General features: G+C 46.7%; 1 protein-coding gene and 1 non-coding gene across 4 annotated transcripts in view; one reads left to right on the top strand and one right to left on the bottom strand.

The window, feature by feature from the left end:
* Pik3r5 (phosphoinositide-3-kinase, regulatory subunit 5) overlaps nucleotides 1-24,297 on the top strand; it is a 67,977-nt gene that overhangs the window by 16,410 nt on the left and 27,270 nt on the right.
* On the bottom strand, nucleotides 19,196-19,268 carry Trnat-ugu2 (transfer RNA threonine (anticodon UGU) 2). Its single transcript has one exon. It is a non-coding gene; the product is annotated as a tRNA-Thr (tRNA).

Here is a 24,297-nt window from a genome sequence, read left to right on the forward strand (position 1 = left end):
ACCCATCCATCCATCCATCTACCCACTCATCCATCCATCCACCCACCCATCCATCCATCCATCCACCCACTCATCCATCCATCCATCCACCCACTCATCCATCCATCCATCCATCCACCCACTCATCCATCCATCCATCCATCCACCCACCCATCCATCTATCCATCCATCCATCCATCCATCCATCCACCCACTCATCCATCCATCCACCCACCCATCCATCTATCCATCCATCCATCCATCCATCCACCCACTCATCCATCCATCCATCCACCCACTCATCCATCTATCCATCCATCCATCCATCCATCCACCCACTCATCCATCCACCCACCCATCCACCCACCCATCCACCCACCCACCCATCCATCCATCCATCCACCCACCCATCCATCCATCCATCCACCCATCCATCCATCCAGCCATCCATCCACCCATCCATCCATCCATCCACCCACCCATCCACCCACCCACCCATCCATCCATCCATCCACCCACCCATCCATCTATCCATCCATCCATCCACCCACTCATCCATCCATCCATCCACCCATCCATCCACCCACCCATCCATCCATCCATCCATCCATCTATCCATCCATCCATCCACCCACTCATCCATCCATCCACCCACCCATCCACCCACCCACCCATCCATCCATCCATCCATCCATCCACCCACCCATCCATCCATCCATCCATCCATCCACCCACTCATCCACCCACCCATCCATCCACCCATCCATCCACCCACCCACCCATCCATCCATCCATCCACCCACCCATCCATCCATCCATCCATCCACCCACCCATCCATCCATCCATCCATCCACCCACCCATCCATCCATCCATCCACCCACCCACCCATCCATCTATCCATCCATCCATCCATCCATCCATCCATCCATCCACCCACCCATCCATCCAATGTGCCAGGCACTGTTCTAAGAGAACCTGGTGCTGGTATTCTTTTTTAAATCAAAGACTTGTTTAGTTTTGTTTTATAAATTCAAATGTTTACATGTATGTATGTATGTATGTATGTATGTATGTATGTATGTGTACCATGTGCCTAAAATGATCAAAGAGGCCAGAAGAGGGCATCAGATCCCCAGAAACTAGAGTTACCAACAGTCGTGAGCTTCCATGTAGGTGTGGAACTGTCCTTGGCAAGAACGGTCAGTGCTCCTAACCACTGAGCCATCTCCCCAGCCCCTGGTGCTTACATTCTTAAAACAAAACAAAACAAGCCCTTCATTTTTAGATTATTTATCTCGTGTGTATGGCCATCTTCTTTGAACGAATATCTGTGCATCGCAAGTGTGCCTGGTGTCCATGCAGATCAGGAAGAAGGCATCGGGAACTTTGGTTCCAGATGGTTGTGAGCTGCCTGGTGGGTGCTGGGAACTGAAGCCAGGTTCTCTACAAGAACAGCAGGTGCTCTTAGTGGCTAAGCCGTCACTCTTCTACATAGGGGCTGCAAGGAGTGAGTGATGGGAGGCCCGGGGGGTGGGGGGAATAACATGTGGCACACATCTTTGATCCCAGCACTTAGAGGCAGGCAGATCTCTGAGTTCAAGGCCAGCCTGGTCTACACAGTGAGTTGCAAGACAACCAGGGGTACATTGTGAGACCCTGACTAAAAAAAAAAACAAACAAGTAGACAGACAGACAATAGACAAAATGTGTAGTGTGTGAGACTGGTTGGTGGAGATGTGGAATGAAGTACCAGAGACGGGATCTGCCAGGAGTCCTCATAGGCAGCATGATATAAAGACTAGAAAGAGGTGCAGGAGTGAGCCAGCAGGAACCCAGGAGAAGTGAAACGTCCTCCAGGCAGAGGAAACAGCAAGGGCACCAGAGGCAGGAGCATGTCTGCTGTGCTGATGAGATTGATCAGGTCTTCACAACGTGGTGACCTCCACATGGGCAAGGGCAGAGCTCAGCGTCTGAGAGGGACAGCGAGGATATTAGTCATCTTCGAGTCTACCACAGCCTCAGGCATTGTTCTTGTGGTTATATCTGCTAGGTGGGAAAGGGTTTTACCCGAGTGAGCGAGCGTAGGAGAGACAGTCTCTAAGGGCTCTTCTCCCTCTGACTTGCTGCGATTGTTTTAGTTGCCTGGTACACAGCACCATGGCTTTCTGAGTTTCCTCATAAACCTTTCTGAACACATGGCACAGCAGCGTCTAGTAATGCGGTCTAGTCTCTGACACAATGCCTGGTGTGGATGTCACACTGCCCCCAGAATGTACGATGTCAGCCAGCTCCTTGACTCTGGGTGGGTCGGGAGTCAGACCTGGTATAGCAGGGTGGTATCTCTGAGTCAGTGATGCGTTCAGCACTTGAAGCCTTGGCTGGGGAGATAGAAACATCTGGAAAACAGAACTGTGGATCCGAGTGCCCACAGACCCTTCTCTACATTTCTTGGGCTCCCTCACATCAAGGCAAACTCTAGGTAGAAAAGGAGACAGTCGCTGCCATTTATGGCCCAGCCTTGGAAGCTGCAGCAGGCTACTTCCTACATTTCTTGGGCTCCCTCACATCAAGGCAAACTCTAGGTAGAAAAGGAGACAGTCGCTGCCATTTATGGCCCAGCCTCGGAAGCTGCAGCAGGCTACTTCCATTGTAATTCATTGGTTGTCCCCGGTTTAAGGACAGAGAACTTAAAACCCACTTTTTGAGGAACTAGAGTCTAAGGGACTTTAGAGACACCATTATGGGCATCTTTGGGTACTATGACGTTACCATATACCTTCTGTTTTCTTGTTTTGTTTTGATTTTGGAAACCAGGTCTTACTACATAGCCAAGACCAGTCTGGAACTTGCTATGTAGCCCAGGCTGGCCTCAAACTCACCATCCTCACACCTCAGCTCTCTAAGTCCTGGGCTTACAGTCATGCACCACCATTCCCACCTGTACACTCTGTTTTCCTATGGTGAATTTTCAGGGACTTTTCTCTTTCCTCTGCTGCCAACAAGAGTGTCTCAAGCTCCTTTTGAGTTAGTCATGGAATCTCCTGGCTGAAGAGGACAGTCAGGAGCCAGATGGAGGAGCGTAGCTCTGGAGTTGGTGTTCTGTCCCCTCTGTCCCCTAGGAGCAGCATGTAGAGCAGGGTAAAGGCAGACCTGTTAGCTTGTCAGGGTGAATTCCCATGGGGCATCTGACTACATTCTTCGAGCGACTAGTTTCCAACAAATCTAATGAATCCTGGCTGTGCCATCTGACTGGGTAAGGGCCTGAGCCTGCCTGGATGGGTAGTGTGTGTTCCTATCTTCCTTTCAAAGTGAGAGAAGGGGGGCAAGTCAGGCCTTGGTAGAGAGAAAGGCTTGCTGTCTTCCTGGACTGTCCCATGGCAGAGCTGTCTGTATCCTAGCCCTAAACCCTTGGTTGGGTTCTGTATTTCTCCTGTTGCCAGCTTATTCATTTTCTGGGTACTCGATTGACATGCACTTGCTAACCTCTAGTAGGAAACTGTGGATAGAATGGATAAAGGAACAGGTATGCTTTCCCCCTCCAGTGTAAGGGGTCAGTGTCTATTCGAGCTCCCTGGATATAATGATCTGTGTGCTGTTGTGACAGGCTCTTGGGCCTTAGGTTGCCAGACACGGAAGGGTCTCCAGGATTGTGTTTGAGCAGGTTGAAAGTGTCCTGGTGCTTCTCTCAGGACCACCCACATTCCCGCTATGGTGGGGTGCCTCTGAGGTCTAGAGACAGGTATAGAAGTGGGGTTGGGCCCAGGAGTTTCATGTTTCCATATTTCTAGCAATTAGGTTCCCATCTTCAACTTTCTAGGGAAGGAAAACCTACCCCATCTCATTCTAGAACAAAATCTTGGAATGTTAGCACCTGGGGGAACTTTATTTATAAAATGAGTGGCCCCTACTTCAGAGACAGAGCAGGTGTAGAGCCAAACACAGAAGGTACTCGACAAGATGTGTCCTCTGGGCACAGCTGATGACACTGTGCAGTTGTTGTCAATCTTTAGGTGTGACAGCCAAACCATTAGTTGAGAGAATGCCCTTGGTTTTAAGAGATGCACACTTGAGCAGAGCATGATCGTGTTTACCTTTAACCCCAGACTTAGGAGGCAGAAGCAAGAGGATTTCATAAGTTCAAGGCCAGCTTAACTATATAACAGGCTCTGGGCCAACCAGGGCCACAAAGAGAGACCCTGTCTCAGACGAAGCAAAACAAACCGACAAAAAAGACACTTGTCAATATCTTGTTCTGTTTCCCATGGTTGGGTGGGTTGCAGACGTATGTTGAATAAATTTCCATCGATAATGAAATGGATAAACCATGGTGGTCCTGCGAGGTTATAATGAAATTGAAAATTTTCTATTGCCTAGTGATGTGGCTGTCACAGAACTGGAGCATACCACATTACCACATTACTCACAGACTTGTGATGATGCTGGCGTGCTATGAATCATGTAAAGGGCAAAGTGCATACCTATGTAGGGTGGTAGTACCTTCATAATGACAGTGACCCGTGTCACTGTTATTGGCTTATGTATTTACTATAGCCTACTTGTAACTATTAGTTTGGGGAGGCCACAACATCTGCCCCAACATCGGAGTAACTGAGTAGATCTCGGGCGCTGGCTACGCACCCATTCCTACAACACCCAGAAGAAGCCCGACTCCCAGGAGCTCTAACAAATCCAGGATCACAGTTTGAACCTGTATCCGGAGCAGACCTGGGGTGCTGGCTCTGTATCCATCCCTACAACACCCATGGGGAGCCTGACTCCCAGGTGCTCTAACACACCCATGATCCTAGAATCACAGGATCACAGAGACAGCTGGACTCTGAGACACAACCTGAGTTCTGACACAACCAGAATCACAGGAGGGACAGGCTCCAGTCACAGACAGCAAGGGCAGGTAGCACTAGAGATAACCAGATGGCGAGAGGCAAGCACAAGAACATAAGCAACAGAAACCAAGGCTACATGGCATCATCAGAACCCAGTTCTCCCACTACAGCATGTCCTGGATACCCCATCACACTGGAAAAGCAAGATTCTGATTTAAAATCACATCTCATGATGATGATAGAGGACTTTAGGAAGGACATAAAGAACTCCCTTAAAGAAATACAGGAGAACACAGGTAAAAAAGTAGAAGCCCTCAAAGAGGAAACACAAAAATCCCTTAAAGAATTACAGGAAAACACGAGCAAACAGGTGAAGGGATTAAATATTAGTTTGGAGATCTTCCTTCTGCCTACAAAAAATGTTTACTGTCGCACAGCATGCTATATTATGCCAGAGGCAGCCTCCTGTGACTGTCCTCATGTTAGTGCCCTGTGGCATCTGCAAATTGTTGAATGGTGTGTTCCCCACATCCATATCCTAAGGATGCACTTCCCTGTTGAAAGTAACACACGACTACATTCAAGACATGATAAGCACAACCTGCAGCTCAGCAAGGCGTATGTGTCTCTGTGTATAACACGAGCATTAGATCTCCCCAGTTAAGGTGACTGTCAAATAGGAATAAGGCAGAAAGGACAGAGACTGCAAAATGCTCTCCTTTTCTCCTTCTGTGGCTCCTTGCTTCAGCCTGCCTCTGCCTTGCCTCTGTGGGGGCACAGAAGGACCGAATTGGACTTGCTTAGAAGTGAATTGCTTGTAGCCTGAGTGGAAACCTCAGCTCGGCAGGACCCCGAAGGGGAGGTGACATTTTCCCAGGGCCTGGAGCATCAAAGTTTGCATGAGGAGTAATGTGGGGGGTTTGATGAAGGAGCAGAAAGAAGACATGGGATGGATGTGGAAGGGCTCTCCCAGAGACAGGCAGCTTATTGAATGGGTTTAGGCAGAAGGCAGCAGGCATGCTTCTTGGGGGAGGTCAACAGAAAAGTAGACGGTTGTAGAGGTTGATCTTCAGCCCCAAATCATAGCCTGACCATCCAACCCTCCAAGGGCTTTTAACTGCCCCGGGGAGCCTTGGAAACCTCTGTAAGAACAAACAAACAAACAAACAAACAAACAAACGGTGAGCTGGGGACTAGGTGGAGTGGGACCCCTTGTGGGAAGCTTCCTGGGTGACCTTGCTTCTGCTTAACTTATCTGTTTCCTGTTGCCAAGGAAACATAGCTCCACTGGTCTTTCCTGGAGCCCTTACACCATCTTACTAGAGATTTCCAGGGAATGTAGATAGACCTGGGGGAATTCCCCCCATGTAGCCTTCCCCAGATGGTTCTCTGAGAATGGCGTGCTTTCTGTTTCTTTATCTTAAGGCTGACACGTTAATGCACTAACGTGACAGGCGGGATCTGAAGTAGCTGTGGGATGAACTGGCAGATAGCGATGGGTTGCAACCTCCTGGGCTGGCTGTGGCAGGGAGTCCCCTGGCCCTGCTCCTCTCTGGGTCCTCAGGCTGCAGTCTTGAGGTGTTCTGACACATCCTGTGCCCCAGCCCACCACTGGCTGCTCTCGAAGCACAGGCCAGATGTGCAAATTCTGCGGCTGTGCCTGGGGTGAGTGCACTGCAGCTTGCTTTTCTTGGAAATCATTAGTGATTTGTTAGAAAAACAGGAAACACTGGGGCTGCTGCTGTGCATCTTGACTTTTCTGTTTTTGTTTTTGAGTTCCTTTCATCTATGTCAGGCCCAGGTTGTTTGGAGGCTGTTGCCTCGCAGCTCAGCCCTGCAACGCCTCCTCCTAGCACTCGTCGTCGTCTGCCCACCTTCCTCTTTCCTCCTTCCTTTTGGCTTCTGCAGCCTCCTCCTTCAATCCCAGGGACTGGTACAGAGACGGGTCAGATGAGGTAACCATGGAAACATGATGAAGGATGTCTGTCCCTCTGTAAGGTCTGGAGTAGGCAGAGCCTGTCTGTATCTGCCTCAGCCCCAGATCTATTCACCCACCAGTTCACTATGGTTAGACTGGAAGTCAGCTGCCTCTGCATGTGGGACCTGCTGTGGCGGGACTTGTGAAGTGACTACCACTGACCTACTTCTGCTCCTCGTATGACATCACTATCATGGGAGGGGCTTCATCTCTGCCTGGTCACACAGGAGTTGGAGGAGCTCTGAGATATCACTCTCTGTCCTCAGGGCCACTGCAGTGGAAAGAGAAGACAGTCTCTCCAAGTGTCTGGAATACAGAGGGTAAACATGGAGGGGAGAGACTGTAGTTAGGCGTGTATTGGACCTTTAAGAAAGTTCTAGAAAGTGCTGCTGTTTCCTAGAGTCACCTGTGGGGTTTTCCCTGAGTCTCATCAGCTCAGGGGTAAGCACTGAGGATGTCTGGTGGTTAATTCACTCAGACTGCTTTGCTGACGATATTCACCCCATAATATAACCATGTGGAAATCCCGTCTCCTTCCGATGACACAGAGGCCCGGAAGTTATTCAGCTTCCCCCATTGTCTTCCACTCTCCAAGCAGGGCCCTGGGGCATGAGATGAGCTGTGCCTCCCATCCTGAGAGGACTGGACTGTCTGAGCTGTCATCGCCTTTCTTGCATTCTGTGCAGATATCTAGCCCGGAGTGTTCATTCATAGCTGCAGTCTTGACACCATACCTCACCCCAGGGGAGCCGGGCTCAGGCACTGCTGTTTTTGAACTCATATAAGAAGTCTGATATGAGAGGTTAGAAACTCCCCCACACCAGCCTGGGGTGTTGCTTGGCAGAGGCAACTGAACTGTCCCAGAGACACAGTGTGGGAGACAGAGCGGATGATACACTGTGTAGGGAGAACCCAAAAGCAAACGGACTGAGGGGAGGGAGGCTCTGAGCTGGACAGGGAGAGGGTCAGCAAGGTCATTCCAGGACTCCAGGACACAGCGAGCGAGCGAGCGTCTACAACTGATAGCAGGCCTCACAGCTACGGGACACTCTGGGGAGGGGCGGGAGGCAGAGATTCTCACCTGCAGCTGTGCCTGGGGCCCATGCGAGAGAATGGAGGACAGGTGACATTTCTAACTGAAGGCTCGTGTTTCCTTTCACTATGAACATAGTCAATAAGCCACAGTCATATCAGCAGCACCTGTGCCTTTGTTGGCCACAGAAATCCAGATGTGCGTGCATGCTTTTCTCTACCGCGGTTGCAGATAGCTTCTGTCCTTTGTGCTTTCTTTTCTTTAACAAAAAAAACATTTCAGAGTTGTGGTAGAAATTAGACTGACTGCTGGGTTTTGTTACTTAATGTGTTGGTTATACTATTTCTTTAGAAATCAGGTTGTTTAACAGTATTAGCAATTGTGTTTCCATGGTGCGCTGTTTGCTTACCTGGCTGCTGCAGTTTCTCTGGCCCCTCTCTCCCAATTTCATTTTATATTATTTTATGTGTACAAGTGTTTGGGCTGCATGTGTGCCTTTGCACTACTGACATTCCGGTGTCCAGGGAAGCCAGAAGCAGCCTTGAGGGTGCTAGGAAGCAAACCTAGGTCCTTTGGAAGAGCAGCAAATGTTCCCAGCCCTGCGGCATCTCTCCAGCCCTTCCCCCACACCCCTGCTTCTCTTTACACGGCTTAGGACTCTAGCTTACGGAATGATGCTGCCCACATGTAAGATGGGTCTTTCCTACCTCAGTCAACCTAATCTAAAACCTCCCTGAGAGACTTGCGGAGAGGTTTGTCTCCATGGTGATTCTAACACTTGTCAGGTCAACAATCAACATGAACCCTCACACATGGGATGTGCTTCCTTTGCAGTCCTGATGTAATCTCGCACATTTAAAACATTATTCTGAAGTCTGGAGACTTCTCCAAACTGTCGGGTAGGCTCGCAGCAAACAAAAAAGATAAGATGTGCTTATTACTAGAGAGCACACATTACGGGAGCAGTTAGCACAAGAATTCTAAGCATTCCCTGACAGTTTGAGGAGATTTTAGGCAGTGGGTAATCCTGAAGTTCTCATCTGGGCTCTCACTGGTTACAGGTCTTGAGAAAATGACTTACTCTCTCAGATCCGTGTTTCTCACATGTCAAATGGAGATGGATAACACTCCAAAGGATTGTTCTGTGTACAAGTGCCTTCCTAGGGAGGCTCCAGGCTGGAGAGAGGCTCCGTCAGAAGCAGGAGGCCTGTGGCTACAGCAGCGGCTTATTTAAGCCTAGGAGAGTCAAGTATGACTCTTCTCTGTCACAGAAGAATCGCTAGGCTCGGTTCCTTTCTGTTCATGTGGAGGGGCACGCTGGGGTCTTACCTCAATAGTGCTTTTCATCTTTTTTTTTTTTTGCTCTGCTGGAGTCTTAGGTATTTCCCGGGTCTGAATTTTGGCACATGAGTATAGTTATTGAAGAAATACTTAGGGCATGCCCACATGATAAAACACGTGGTCCTAGAAAACACGGTGAGAAAAACCAAATGCAAAAGAGCACATGTCACATGATCCTGTTTGTACAGAATGTCCACAAAGATAGAAGTGGATTCCTGGTTGCCAAGGACAGGGAGGTAGGCACAGGGTTCCTACTTCATGATGGAGATGGGCAAGCACCGGCAGAGGTGGTGATGATTATGTAACATACTGACTGTTTTCTAAACACCAGAGTGCACACTTTATAGTGATGAATTTATGTGAATTACATTTCGATGAAAAGCAAAATTCTGCACCAACTTCACTGACAGTGAAAGGCTATAAGAAATATGGGCCTCTTTCACCCACAGACTGGACAATTTGGGTGGAATGGGTGGGTCCTTATTTCTACTGAAACTCACAGAGGGAGAACTTAACTGTCTGAAGAGCCTTCTGTCAGTTAAACAAAGAGAATCACTAATTGGCCACCTTCCACAATGAACAATATCAGACCCGCATGATTCTGATAAATTCTTAAGGAGACATTCTAATAAATACTTAAGGAGAAAATGCTAATAGGATACTAAAATCTACTCCAGAATATAGAAGATGGCAGAGTGTTCCTTAACTCACTTTTAAAGGGTCTCACTGTGTAGACCAGGCTGGCCTGAAGCTCACTCTGTAGACCAGGCAGGCCTGGAGCTCACCAGGTAGACAAAGCTGTCCTGGGATTCACAGGGATCCAGCTACCTCTGCCTCTCAAGTGCTGAGATCAAAACTGTACACCACCATGCCCAGCCTTAACTCATGCTCTGAGGTCAGCATTACACCAATGCTCAAATCAGAAAGAAGTGCTTAAGCCAGCAGATTGTAGTTTAACTCCAAGTTCCAATTACTCAAGGCTAACAAATAGGAAAGCAGTCATGGCCTGGGGAGGAGGCTCAGTTGGTACAGTGCTTTCTCAGAGTGCAAGAAGACCTGGGTTCAGTCCTCAGCACCACGTGACATGAATACGGTGGCACAGGCCCTCGTAATTCCAGCACTCAGGAGCTAGAGGCAGGAGGATTAGGAGTTCAGGGTTAATCTTGGCTGCCTGGCTGTCTTAAAAAGAGAGAAATAGGATCCACAGATATAGACCGGTATTCCCCATGCCCATGGATACAAAAATCTTCAACAATTGGTGGGCAATCCTAATTCAACAATGCATATAAGAACTCTCACCACAGCCAGAGACACTGTAGACCGTGAGGGATTTATTTCAGGTGCATGGTGTTTAGTCAGCATTTGAAAGTCAACTGGTGCAGCCCATGGCTTCCACAGGCTAAGAACAATCATAGTCACATCAATACATTTGGAAAAATAAGTTTTGACAAAGTCTTGCATCCAGGCACAGCAAAACTTCACACAGCACACTAAGATTAGGGAGTCATGTCTTCAACCAGAGAAAACATGTTTACAAAGAATGTAGCATCATGCTTAACGTCAAGAAACCAGACACTTCCTTACTAAGGTCAGGGACAAGCTTAAAGATGCTCGCTTTCTCCTCCTACTCAAGTTCATACTAGAAGTCTTAGCTAATGCAAAAACCAAGGAAAGGAAATACGGCATCTACAGAAAGGGAAGGAAGTCACGAAACCGGTCTCATTGTGGATGAGAGTGTTGTCTATCCTAAAGAATCCACAGCAGGGCTGGAGAGATTGCTCAGTGGTTAAGAGCACTGGCTGCTCTTCCAAAGGTCCTGAGTTCAATTCCCAGCAACCACATGGTGGCTCACAACCATCTGCAATGGGATCCAATGCCCTCTTCTGGTGTGTCTGAAGACAGTGACAGTGTATTCATACATTAAATAAACAAATCTTTAAAAAAATCAATATCAAATATCAAATATCAAATATCAAAGTTTCTTGACCCAACAGACAGTTATAGCAAGGTTGGAGGATTGATTATATGTAAAAGTCAATTGCATCCCTATATAGATCAGCAATGAATTGTTGGAATTTGAAGTTTAAAAAAAAAGACCTCTCAGTACCATCTACATAGACATCAAAAATGAAGTAGTTAGGCAGAATCCAATCTGGAATGAAATACTGTAAGAGCTATATGTGGAAACCCCAAAACCAATGAAAGAAATCTAAGAAAAGATAAATAAGTAGAGAATATTTCATGCCCATGGATAGGAGACCTCACTATGGTTAGGGTATCCATTTTTCCACAGTTGATTTATGTCATCAGTGCAATCCAAACAAAACTACAACGTTACTTTGCAGATATGGACCAGTTTATTCTAAAGTTTATGTGGAAAGGAAAAGGCCTAAAGTAGAGAACGCAGTATTGAGGGAGAACAGAGTCAGAGGGCTGCCACTGTGAACTTCAAGACATAGCGTTGTGCTATGGCAGATTGAGGAGAAATAGACAAGTGGACCAGGAGAGCAGACGAGAGCCTAGAGTCAGATCCTCACAAGTATGCAATCAACTCATCTCCGACAACGGAGTGTAGACAGGACGTCTTTTCAACAAAGGAGGCCTAGCACACACAAACTCTATTTTTCGCATAGAAAACTTCTTAGGGGTTGGAGAGATGACTCAGTGGTCAAAAGTACTTGATGCTTTTCCAGAAGACCCAAGTTCAGTTCCCAGTATCCATACTAGAATGTTTACAACAGCCTGTAACTCCAGCTCCAGGGAATCTGACCCCCTCATCGGGCCTGCACACACATGATGTGCTTGCTCTCTGTCTCTCTGTGTCTTTCTCTGTCTCTGTCTCTGTCTCTCGGTGTCTCTGTGTCTCTCTCTGTGTGTCTCTCTGTGTGTCTCTGTGTCTCTGTCTCTGTCTCTCTCTCCCTCTCTCTCTCTCTCTCTCTCATGCACACACACACACATACACACGCAAAATTATGTAAAAATTATTCTAACTGAATCATAATCCTAAAAGTAAAGTACAAAGCAACATAGAGAATAAAAATTCTGGCTAACACAGAAGCAAGTCCCGACGGCTTAGGATCTGGTAATGAAGGTTTATTGACTTTGTTTTATAAGGCCTTCATTTTGAGGCATGTTGATAGAACCTTACAGATGCACATGAGGAAGGGAGACATAGCCACAGCCCACCCATCTTTCAGCTGCTGTTGAAGCAGCCTCTGGGAGTGCGATACTGCAGGGTTGAAAAGAATGCTCTTCCAACAGAATCCACCACCAAACACCCTCACTGTCTTCCTCTAGGGCAGCTGAGTCTTCATGGACCTCAGAAAAGTCTCCTATCCCTTGCCTACAGCCCCAGCTCCATCTCTGTTTCTGTGATAAAATACACCGACCAACAGAAACTTAGGAAAGAGAGGGTTTAATTTGGCTTATAGTTCCCGATTCCAGTCCTCTGCTTGGTCTTCTCTAGCTCAAGACCCCCAGCCTAAGTAATGGTGCTATTCACAATGGGCTCTGTCTTCCTACATCAATGAACAATCAAGTTAACCTCCCCAAAAGACATGCCTTGAGGCCAACCTAATCTAGGCAGTCCCTCAGTTGAGTCTTCCAGAAGATTCTGGGTTACAGCTAGTTAGAATTCAAAACTGTTTAGTGACAGTTATCAGAGCCGCATACCATTTACCGAACTTCATGTCAAATCAAACTTGTGGTCCAGCTTAGCTTACCCACACAGCTTGCCCTAACTTTGCCAGATCTCCATCAAATACCACAGTGGGAGACTGGTAATATCAACCTTACATACAGCTGGTGGGTACCAATCCACTAGCTGGAAGTAGAGCTTGGTCTCAGTGGTAGCAATGGCAGCATTGACACATTTGTGAGCTAAATTACTATGATACAACAGGCAACAGACCGTGTGATTACCAGAGCGAGGGGCACATTTCACCATTTGACTAGCTGGCTCAAACCAGGTGCCTTTGCTAGGAAGCCCTCGTGGCAGGCTTTCCCAAGCAGAGGTCACAGAGGCCTATGTGGCCAGGGGGAAGTGGATTCTGTCAGATCAACACCTGGGGCACCATCTAACCTGAAGTGGTGGAGGAAGTTACCGCCCGACTGATGAAGCAGATACAGTTAGTGTAGGTTGGTGAGCGTATGTACAATGTGGGCAAACACTCATACGCGCATTAAAAAGAAACAGCTCTTTAAAAGAAGAATCGTTTTATTTTATTTTAAAAGGAAAAGAGAAAAAAGAATTTAAATAATATCAAGTGGAATCCCCCACACATCCTGGCGGGGGCGTCTAGGCGTTTAGAGTTGTTCTCTAGTCTCACCATGGTGGCTGCTCTCTTAGTGTGGGGAGGAGACTAAGGGACAGGGCCAAGAATAGGTCCTGTTTTCATGCTCCGGTCTTAAGGGTGGTTCTTAGGAATTTTGGGTTCTGACCTGAACCTCTTTCTTTGGCCTTTAGCTGAGGGGGAAAAAAAGGAGGAACCGTGGGTGTCCAGAACTGACCTAATCAACAGCTCTGCAGCCTGAGTCACTGGGGTGTTGTAGTCAGTGTGATTTCCCCTCAGGCCTGAGGAATATCCCCTATTGCTCATGTGCTCCCGGGTACGAATTTGGGTGGAGCTTTGGTTTGTACACTCATTGTACAAGGAGACTCGGTCCAGGCCCCACACCAGGTCAGAACCATTAACATGGTGGACAGGCCCCGTGGGGCCAGAAATGGGAAGAGTCCATTGTAATGTAGTCACTGGGGAAGCAGAGAGGCTGTGAATATTGTGGGTAATGGTCTTGAGAGCAGCAGAGGGCGGGGGGAGCGGGGTCAGAAGACCTCCCTTAAAGAAGTAAGCTGAGAGTCAGTAAGGTAGCTGAGTGGGTGATGACACTTGTCACCAAACCTGAGCCCCTGAGTTCAACCTGGGGACTCACAGGGTACAGGGAGAGAAGTGACTGTTGTTAGTTGTCCTCTGATCTCCTCACGTGCACTGTGGATCTACCCACACCCATATAACACACACATAAGCGTAATTTTTAAAAAGATATGGCTGAGAGATGACTCAGCAGTTAGGAGCTCTGGCCCCCCCTTTTGGAGGCCTTTGGTTCAGTTCCAAGGACCCACAGCCGGCTGTAAACTCCAGTTCCAAGAGACTTGATGCCCTCTTCTGGCCTTCTCTGGCACCGGACACAAGTGGTACACAGACATAAACGCAGACAAAACACCCATACACAAAAATAAAAATAAAAAACAACTAAATAAGGATATGAACCTTAAACAAGACAGAAGAGTGCAAGCTGCAGAAAGAGGGAAGTCGGGAGTTCGACGCCAGCCTGGGAGCAAGCCCTTGATATCTATACAGTTCTGCTGGTTTTGGGATTCCATTTGGGTGCCCCAAGCCCCGAGGTTTGAAGCGTCAGCCTGTGAACATTCCCTCATGCCCATTCCTGGACTACCTTCTCTGTTAGCTTCCAGGTGACCGCCATCTTGAGTTATTTCTCTACTAATTCGTTTTGTCTGTTTTCAAACTTCTTGCACCTGCGTTTTTTGTTTTGTTTTGTTTTGTTTTCCATTTCTTTTTTTTTTTGGAGCTGGGGACCGAACCCAGGGCCTTGTGCTTGCTAGGCAAGCGCCCTACCACTGACCTAAATCCCCAACCCCTACCTGCATTTTTTAATTACCTTTCTTCACACACCATGTTTTGGGGTTTCACCCATGTCATTACATGTATTCATGAGTCTCTCCTCTTCGGTGTATGGCTCAGTAATGATACATTGTATTATAGCCATTGCATAATAGCAAATCATCCTTCTGTTGATAGATCAGGGTGGTGCCGGTGGGAGTTTATTTTGAATAAAACTTTCTATGAACAGTATTGCCCAAGTCTCTTGTCAACATAAGGTTTCACTTCTCTTTTTGGGAAAGCACAAACTAATTAGGTCAAAGGCTGGGTGATTGTTTAATTTTGTGAAATTGCCAAACTGTTTTTCAACTTTCTACCATTTCACAACTCCATCAGCAATGTGTGACTGCTCCATATCCTCATCAACTTGCTACTGCTATTCTCTATTTTAGATGTTCTAGTGTCTGATTGCTTCATTGTGGTTTTAAATGTGCGTTTGTTGATGACTAACTGTTCTGACAATATTTTAATGTGTTTATTGGCCACATATATCTTTTATTAAGCACTTGTTCACTTCCGGAATAGGAATCATTTGTGTGTGTGTGTGTGTGTGTGTGTGTGTGTGTGTGTGTGTGTGTGTGTGGTATGGTGTGGTGTGTGTGTATGTATGTGGTATATGTGTGTGTGTGTGTGTGTGGTATGGTGTGGTGTGTGTGTATGTATGTGGTATATGTGTGTGTGTGTGTGTGTGTGGTGTGTGTGTGTGTGGTGTGGTGTATGTGTATGTATGTGGTATGTGTATGTGTGTGTGTGTGTGTGGTATGGTGTGGTGTGTGTGTATGTATGTGGTATATGTGTGTGTGTGTGTGTGTGTGGTGTGTGGTGTGTGTTTGTGTGTGTGGTGTGGTGTATGTGTATGTATGTGGTATGTGTATGTGTGTGTATGTGTGTGTGTGTGGTGTGTGATGTGTGTGGATGTGCATGTGCGTGTGTAATATTTTCTTTTAGTTTATGGCTTTTTTTTTGCTTACTTTATAATCTCAAAGACTAGAAGCTGAAAAAATTATAAACTCCAGTTTATCAACTTTTAAAAAAGATTTATTCATTTTATTTTACACGTGTGAATGTTAGCCTGCATGTAATATATGTGCACAGTATGTGTGCCTGGTGTGTGCAGAGGACAAAAGAAGGCATCAGATCCCTGAAACTGGAGTTGAGGTATGAGCCGCCTGAAGTGGGTGCTAAGAACCGAGCCCAGATCCTCTGTGAGAGCAGCAAGAGCTCTTATGAGCCATCTCCAGTCTGCCCCCTTCACAGTACTCCCCCACGCCTCTCCTCTTCCGCGTTTTCTACTGGGACCCCATTGATGCAGAGAGTAGGTCTTCCTTCAGACTCCTCTTCAGTCTGTTTTTGTCTCCGTCGTCATCAATAGGTTCAAGGAGGAGACAGCAGAGTAGCCGTGGAGAGAACATGGAAGCCGATGTTAAGACTCCACGCTGCACCTTTACAGGTTGTTATGAATGTTCTTAAGGGATGGATGTGTACAGGGCTTTGTATGTCTAGGTGGGCAATTATATCTTATCAATTGGGTCAGAGGTTATTGTGTTGTGTGCTCTTTCTTGTGCAGATTTAATGTAAGAGAGTATGCGGCGGCTGGAGACACTGGGCTGCCACGGATTTGGGATGTGTTTCTGCCAAGATATCCAGCAAAGAGTTGTTCAAAGTTGAACAAAGTTTAAATTTGTGTTTCTCCTGCTCTGTCCTCTATTCTGTGGTTGAGTCCACACATTGAGGGGTTTTGTTTATTTGTAACACACTCATTTAGTAATACTATTATCTCCTTTTTCTTCATTTACCCTTCCCTCCTTCCCTCCCTCCCTCCCTCCCTCCCCCTCCCTCCTTCCCTCCCTCCCTCCCTCCCTCCCTCCCCCCTCTCTCCTTCCCTCCCTCCCTCCCTTCCTTCATCCCTCCCCTTCCTTCTTTTGTGCTTAGGGAGTTTATAATTGCCTAGTGAAGCGTTTCCCCCGGCTGTTTTAAAATTTTGACATCTCTCATCCTAGTAGTGTCCTCTATTGACTTTTAAAATTTCTTATTTCATATTTTAACTGTGTGTCTGTGCATGGGTTTCTGAACACGGGTATAGAGGCCTGTGAGGGCCAAAGAGAGTCAGACTCCCTGGAGCTGGAGTTATAGGTAGTCGTAAATTGCTCGATGTGGTACTGGGACCAGAAGTTGGGTCTCCCTGAAAGATCAGGAAGCACTCTTTTTTGTTGTTGTTGTTTGTTTCTTTTTTTCGGAGCTGGGGACCGAACCCAGGGCCTTGCGCTTCCTAGGCAAGCGCTCTACCACTGAGCTAAATCCCCAGCCCCTCTAGGTGGCTTTTCAATTTCCTTCCACTTTGGTTGTTGTTGTTGTTGTTATTGTTGTTGTTGTTGTTGAAACAGTCTCTTACTGAATTTGAAACTAATTGACTCATCTAGTTTGGCTGTCCAGTGAGCTTCATGGCTTTATCTCCACTCCATCCCATGGTCTAGTCCTCTGTTCCAGTTATAAATATGCCCCACCGCACCCAGCCTTCTGCATGGGTGCTGGGATCTAAACTCAAGTCCAAAGACTTATGCACAAACCCAGCCATCTCCTCAGCCCCATGACAGGTTCTTCTCTTTATTGAAACACGGTCATTGTGGATATTGTGGGAGTTATGAGGATCGGAATCTTATTTCAATCTTACGTTTTAGCTGCCTTTTCTGACACATCTCCAGCGGGGAAATGAGGATCCTTGCCTCATTACTGCTGGATGCGGGTGGAGTCCTGGTTCCATCCTTAACCTCGCTGACACTGGGGAGGGCCCTTGTTACTAATGGGTAGAGAGGGGGTCCAGCCTTCTATTAGGCTGCCACCTATTCCTCTCTGGCTGGAAGGAGTGCATCATTACTGCTCCAGCGTTACCATGGTGGTGGGAGAAAGGATAACCTCACTACTGCAAGTTACCAATGAGAGTCTAGACTCTGCACTAGACTTCTCTTAACACCACCTGTTGTGGGATGGGGATGCTTACTGTCTAGGATGGAAGCAAGGTTCCACTGCCTACTGGCATCATGGGATGGGAGAGGCTCTTGACCACTGTGAGAGTGAAAGGCACGGCTTTCTTCTGGTTTTCTCAGTCCCCTGGCAGGGGTCTGGGGCGCCTCTCTGTAGATGGCAGAGGGGAAGCATTCCCTTTGCCCTGGCCATCCCTGGTGGCAGTGATGTTACACTTTCTGTGTGGAGCTCAGGTGGAACAGGGACTCTGTGGCTTGAAGGCTGCCTGTCTTGTTAAGCTGCTCCATTCCTTGTCCTGGGGAAAAAGCCAGCTTTCCCATCTGTATGCACCGATTATCTAGGCTGCTAGTTCTTCACTATTGAGACTATGCAAGCAGGAAGAAGACCCAGGGAACCTGCTGCTGTGTGCTCCTGTCCTTCTGTGTCCCAAAGTCCTTCCTGCTCTGCCTCCCTCTACCCTCCAGAGTCCCTTAGGTACTTACACTGTCTGGCATGGGCAGGTGCGCTGTATGGGAAGAACACAAAAATGAAACAATTTTATAGAGGTAACACCTGTTCTTTGTGTGATTAAAAGCAAGATGTAGGAGTCCGGTAGCCCAGCTGCACAGGGCTTGCCTAGCATGCACAAAGCCCTAGCTTAGATCCCCAGCACCCCACAAATCAGGCGTGATGGTATATGGCTGCACTCCCAGTCCTGTTGAGGTAGAGTCAGGGAGAATAAAAGTTCATGGTCATTCTTGACTGCATATGAGTTTATGAAGCCAGCCTAGGCTAGCTGAACCATTGTCTCAAAACAAAACCAAAGTATAAAATATCAATTATTATAAAATGTTTAGAGATGAATCTAATTTTCCTCTTGGATTGGGGATAGTTGTCATTAGCATGTTGGCATGTGATTTTGTTTATATGGAATATTTGAAACAGAGCCTCCCTATGTAGCACTGGTTATTCTAGTCTCCCTGGCCTTAAACATATGGATATCTGCCTGCCTCTGCTTCCTAAGTTCTGGAATCAAAAGCATATACCATCATGCCTGGCAAAATCTGAATGTTTTTACTTTTTTTAAAAAATGTTTGGGGTTGGGGATTTAGCTCAGTGGTAGAGCACTTGCCTAGCAAGCGCAAGGCCCTGGGTTCGGTCCCCAGCTCCGAAAAAAAGAATTAAAAAATTTTTTATTTATTTTATGTATGTGAATACACTATTGCTGTCTTCAGACACACCAGAAGAGGGCATCAGATCCCATTACAGATGGTTGTGAGCCACCATGTGGTTGCTGGGATTTGAACTCAGGACCTCTGGAAGAGCAGTCAGTGTTCTTAACCTCTGAGCCATCTCTCCAGTCCCCAAAAGTAACTCGTAGGCCCCAGTGAGATTTGAACTCACAACCTCTGGTTTACAAAACCAGTGCTCTAACCCCTGAGCTATAGAGCCAGTCACTGAGTGTTTTAATAAAAGAAAAACTGGAAAAATCTCAAGATTCTTTTGGCCACAATTCCCAGAAACTAGATAAAGATATTCTGCTAGATAAACCAGAAAAAAAGAAACTCTGCAGCTTACGAGTGTTCCAAACAGTTCAAAAACTCCGAAAGGCTGTCACCTGCCTTCCTTCTCGCAGCTTAGTCTGTTGGGTTTTCGTGCTCTGTGATCATAGAACCCTCCTTGATACCATGAGCTCCAGGGTCTTCACTTCTGTCTTAACTTAATCCCTCTCTTCACTGGCCACTAATCTGTGAATCCCCAAGTGTAGATAAGCGATTCTCTCTGGGGTCAGGAGAGGGTGCAGCTGAACAAAGCAGAACTTTCCTTTGTCACCCCCAAGTCCTCTTCCTGCTAAGCTCATCTCAGCAAATGTACCCCACCAGCCTTGATGAAGGGAGAACACAAAGGGGATCAAACACCCCATAAATGCGCCTATTCCCTTGGGCACCTAAACTTAGTCAGCCGTAATTCCAACTCTACCCAACGTCTATTGAGATCTTTTTAAATTAATTTTTATCATTTCAAATTATATGTGTGTTTCCCCGTGGTATGTGGCTTTCAGTTCGGAGAGTCTGCATAGATGTACCCATTTTCCTGTATTTATAGAAATATGTATTCCCCCTTCTCTGTGCATTTGGAAAGATAGCATCAGTTTCTGAATTTTTAATATTATAGTAATAAATGGTCCCTCAGTGCTCTGGAGAGTTCTAGACTGGGCTAAACAGGACTCTGAAATCAGCGTCTGCTGATTCATAAAATGTTCTACAAACTGGACCAGAGAGATGGCTGAGTGGGCCAGGGAACCTGATGCCAAGTCTGATTCCACGTGGCAGAAGGGAGACCTGACTCTCGCAAGTTGTTCTCTGATCTCTCTCTCTCTGTGTCTCTCTCTGTCTCTCTCTCTGTCTCTCTCTGTCTCTCTGTGTCTCTCTCTGTCTCTCTGTCTCTCTCTGTCTCTCTGTCTCTCTCTCTGTCTCTCTGTGTCTCTCTGTCTCTGTCTCTCTGTCTCTGTCTCTCTGTCTCTGTCTCTCTGTCTCTGTCTCTCTCTGTCTCTGTCTCTGTCTCTCTGTCTCTGTCTGTCTGTCTCTGTCTCTCTCTCTGTTTCTCTGTCTTTCTCTCTCTCTCTCTCTCTCTCTCTCTCTTTCTCTCCACACACCCACGCACGCACGCACACGCCAAGGATGCAGACCTTTGCCTGCAGAGAAAAGGGTGGGACTGACTTCCCATGAACAGCGTGGAGGAAGGACATCAGCTTCCAGCTCAGGCCATAGGACCTGTGATGATAGAAACATGAATGGCTTAACCTGCTTGGGCCCCAGGAATTGTGGGTAACCACTTCAGGAGATTGAGGTCATTAGATGGAATCAGCAACCGGAGCTGCCTAGCACAGTATGAGACCGAAAAGACACTCCGTAGTGCCAGCCCGCCTGCCGTCTGCCCGCCTTCCTCCTTCCCTGCTCCTCCCTGTCTTCCTCTTTCTTCCCGCCTACTTGCTAGACTAGTGCTTCTCAACCTGTGGGTCCTGACCCCCGGAGGGAGTTCAATGACCCTTTTGCAGGGATCCCCTAAGACCATCAGAAAACACAGACATTGATGTTATGATTCACAACAGTAAGACAAATACAAAGTAGCACTGAAACTAATTTTACAGTTAGGAGTCACTTCAATACAAGGGTATCAATATTAGAGGGTCGCAGCATTAGAAAGGTTGAGAACCACTACTCTAGACTGAAACTCATGGAGAATTGACATTTCTGTGTAATATCACATCCATTAATTACTTGTGGTAAAATGCACATACCATATAACACACCATCTTAATCATGTTTGGATGAATCATTCAATAGCCTTAAAAATCATTTTTAAATGATAGTATCCCCAAAACTGGCTTCCAACTGGATGTGTAACTGAGGATGCCTCTGCACTTGTGATCCTCCTGCCTCGACTTTCTGAAAGCCAGAGTTGCACTTGTGTTCTTTCTCGCCTCTTTATGTGGTATTGAGGGTCACAGCACTTTACCAGGCGAGCCACACCTCACCCCTGTTCAGTAGTCTTTAGTCCATTCACCCAGTAGTGCAGTTGGTCTCCAGAACTCGTTTTCATCTTAGGTATCTGTACCCATTTAACCACTTCCTATCTCCTTCCCTCAGCCCTTGGCAACCATAGTCAACTTCCTATTCCTTTGACAGCTCTAGGTACCTCACCCAAGTGCAGTCATGCTTTCGTCTATTTGAAACCAGCTTATTGCACCCAGCCTAAGATGCTCAAGGCTCATCTGCATTGTGCTGTGTGTCCGAATGTCCTTCCTTTGAGAGACTGAATCACACATGCACACACACATGCATGCACACACGCAAGTATGCACGTATGCACAAACACACCCCATATCTTGTTTGTCCATTCAACTCTCCATGGACACTTGGGTTACTTCTAGTCTTTGGCCACTGTATCCAATGCCTCTGTGAACATGGACACTCATGACCTTTTTTTCAGTTACTTTGAGCATCTATCCTGAAGGGGAGTGGCAGGATCTTGCTGTTTATCCTTTGAGGAAGCACCTTGTCCTTCCGCAGCTGCTACCTTGTTTCACATGCCCAGGCAGCAGTACATCCGGCTCTGACTTCTTCACAGCCTAACATTTACTTTGTTGTTTTTTTCTCTAATAGTAGCCATACTAATGGGAGTGGCCCCTTTTTGATTTGCATCTCCATGGTGATGAGTAGTGAAAAGGATCCTATTACTACGAGTGTTTCTGTGTATATGTGTGGGGTCCGCTTACCAAGGCTGGTGTGTGGAGGTCAGAAGACAATGTTGTGTAGTCTGTTTTCTCCTACTTCGGGTAGGTTCTAGGAATTGAACCGAGGTTACCTGTTTGTGTGCCTTCCGCCTTTTACCTACTGAGCCATCTCGTTGGCACTGAAAAACAGCTTTCAAGTACTTATTAGCCACCTGCATATTTATCTGGGGAAGTATTTATTCAGATCCTTTGTCTGTTTGGAATGAAGGGCGGTGATGGTGATGGGGTGAGTCATAGTTCTTTGCCTATCTGATATTAGTCCCTTATCACCCAAATTATAGGCGAGTCTTCTGTTCTGTGGGCTGGAGCCTTTGATGCAGAGTTTGGGCTCTTAGATCTAATTTAGTTTTGGCTCTGAGAACTAATTTGTCCAGGTTTTTCTTTTGTGGCCTGGATTTTTCTGTGTGTGGTGCTTTGAATGAGACATGTCTCCATAGTCTTGGGCTTTTGAATACTTGGTTCCTGGTTTATAGCATTGTTTGGGGGGATTTAGGTTGTGCAGCCCTGAGAGTGGATTTATGTCACCAGGATTTGAGATGATGATGATGATGATGATGATGATGATGATGATGATGATGATGATGATGGTGATGATAGCAAAGAGCCTCCCCTGCTTCTAGTTTGCACTCTGTGCTTGCTGCTTGTGGTTAAAATGTGGTCTCTCGGCTTCCTTCTCCAGCTACCGTGCCTGTCACTTGCTGCCATGCCATCCCCTCAATTCCAGGCTCTAACCCTCTGGAACTATATGCTCAAGTAAGCTCTTCCTTCAGTGTTGCCTTGGTCACGGGGTTTTATCCCAGCCACAGCCACAAGTGTTATTGCCCCAAAGCCATCTACAAATCCAGTGTGATGGAGCTTCTTCCCCATGTCCATGAATTTTGAAATTTTAATAATTCATGTTTAGGCTTGTGATTCTTTCCGTGTTGCTTATATATAATTCTGGATCTTTCTGCACAATGAGAGGGCGTGTGTTTCCATTTGCTCTCATCTTTTCTGTCTCTCAAAAGTTTTATTCATGGGGTTGGGGATTTAGCTCAGTGGTAGAGCGCTTGCCTAGGAAGCGGAAGGCCCTGGGTTCGGTCCCCAGCTCCGAAAAAAAGAACCAAAACAAAAAGTTTTATACATAAAAATTGCTAATTTTAAAAGTTTATTATTCGTTTCTCTTGATGCTGTTACAAGTGGGGCCTTTTCCCTAGAACATATCTTAAGGATTAAGAATTGAGAAATATTAATTTCTATGTCAATTTTTATCCAACAACACTCTCTAATTCTTTTCATTGTTACAGCCGTATTTTTTTGTTATTAACCGCGGTTTCTATAACATATTGAGAAGGGGCCAGGATAAAAGCCACCAGCTCTACCACCGACAGGGCTGTAGTTCTTGAAAGACATATGAGTTATAAGGTCTTGTACCTTAGCCACACACTCAGCCTGCAATTATTCAGAATACCCAGCTGAGCAAGAAATGAACTGAAACCGAGAATTTCAGAATACAAAGCCAACCAATGGAGAGCAGTGAGAGAAGCCAGCCTTTCGGCCACTGTACACACAATGCTGTCACCATAGTAACTATGCCTAATGTAAGTGCCCCAGACAATTACTTCAGCAGCTAGTCTGAATGTTTAATGCAAACCTGTATCTGTGCTTTAGGTCATGTAGTGACCCAACATGGAGTGAGGGCGTATGACACCCCCCCCCCCGTTCAGAAATCATTGCAAAAATGACATGGGAAAATTCCTATCCTCGCCAATACATTTTGAACTTTTGATCAGAGGGAATGATGTCAGAAAACCAGAGTTCGTAAAATAGACATTTGAGATTCTGTTCCAGTAACTCTAGGAGAAATTAGAAAAGTAATTCAAAAATAACTCAGAGAAAAGAGCTGAGGTGACTCACTACCGTCAGGAGGGTGGGAGCCCTCATCCGAGCAAGTGTGTCTGGACTCAGACTTCCACTGTCTCTGATGGTAAGCCTTCCTACTCTCCTCGGGGTCCTCAGGAAGGTCAGCACTGGCTCAGAAGAGGAACTTGAAAAGGAAGTAGCCATTATTTAATGTTTCGGCACTGCCCATCAGGGGATCCTGCCTGGCAGCCCCTGGAATTTTACAACGGGGGCTCCTCTTAATGAGGGGAACCCAGGATTGGGCATCGGATACTGAACAAAGCAGGCCTTGCTTCCCGAGCT

Source organism: Rattus norvegicus, chromosome 10 (genome assembly GCF_021556685.1).
Source record: "Rattus norvegicus strain SHRSP/BbbUtx chromosome 10, alternate assembly SHRSP_T2T, whole genome shotgun sequence".
NCBI classification, from domain to species: Eukaryota; Metazoa; Chordata; class Mammalia; order Rodentia; family Muridae; genus Rattus; species Rattus norvegicus.